The sequence below is a fragment of the Condylura cristata genome, unplaced genomic scaffold (genome assembly GCF_000260355.1).
Source record: "Condylura cristata isolate star-nosed mole 26May11 unplaced genomic scaffold, ConCri1.0 scaffold00035, whole genome shotgun sequence".
In the NCBI taxonomy this organism is placed as follows: Eukaryota; Metazoa; Chordata; class Mammalia; order Eulipotyphla; family Talpidae; genus Condylura; species Condylura cristata.
In genome coordinates, this window is record NW_004567136.1 from 14,299,850 (window position 1) to 14,300,805 (window position 956).

Genomic DNA, 956 nt, shown 5'->3' on the forward strand with positions numbered 1-956 from the left:
CTGCCCAGCTGGGCCAGGCATCGTCCTTGGCGTGAGCCCCCAGTTCCTCCCGGTGCCCCCGCCCTGCCCTGGGAGGCCCTGGACACGCCAGCATTGGCCCTCGGCGTGGGGATTTTGGTGTGACCCCAACACACCAGCTTGTGTGGGGAGAGCAGTGCAGGCGGCACCGACATGAGCCCTCAGGGACACGTGGGTGGTGTCACCCGGCAGTGACCCGGGTGACCTGGGATCTAGCCCGCCCCCGCCCCCACTGGCCGAGCCGCTGAGCGCACCTGCACCGAGTCACCTGTTGATCAACACCTGAAGAGTCAAGGCGCCCCACACCCGTCACAGCTGGGGCAAGTCGGCTTCAGGCTGCATCGGACCCCAGAGGGGACTGTGTTTTGGGGGGTCACTGCTGAGCCTACGGGGAGCCAGGCCGAGGCTGGGGAGCCATGAAGCTTGTCAGGCACTCTGCCACCTGCTGGTCGCGGCCGAAGCCACCCCCCAACCTGGGCCGCCCCCACCCGCCAGCTTGGCAACCCCGCTGTCTGCTCCTCCTCTCAGCCCCGCAGCCTCAGGTTCCTGAGGGAGGTGTCCCTGAGCCCCAGGTGCTCTCAACCTTCCAGCTGAAAGGGAGGTCCTCGTCCCCCCGCTCCCCTGCTCCCAGTGGTCCTCTCTCCCCCTCCCCACCTCAGCCCCTTCTTCAGCCCTCAGCCCCTGGGCCCGGTCCTGGTTCCCAGCAGCCAGCGCGGCGCCTGCTCTGCAGAGCCAGGGGCTACGTCTCACTGCCGCCGGCCCGCCTGGCCTGGCCGGGCAGGGAGCTGGTGCGTGGGCGCCACGCGCGGGCAACGCCCTCACTCCTGCCCTGGCGGGCGGCCAGGGACCGTCCTGTGATGGGGTGGGGTGCAGGCGTGAGGCCCCGGGCCCCCTGCCCCTCCGCCCAGCTGGACGTTCTCGGCAAGCAGCCCGTGCGC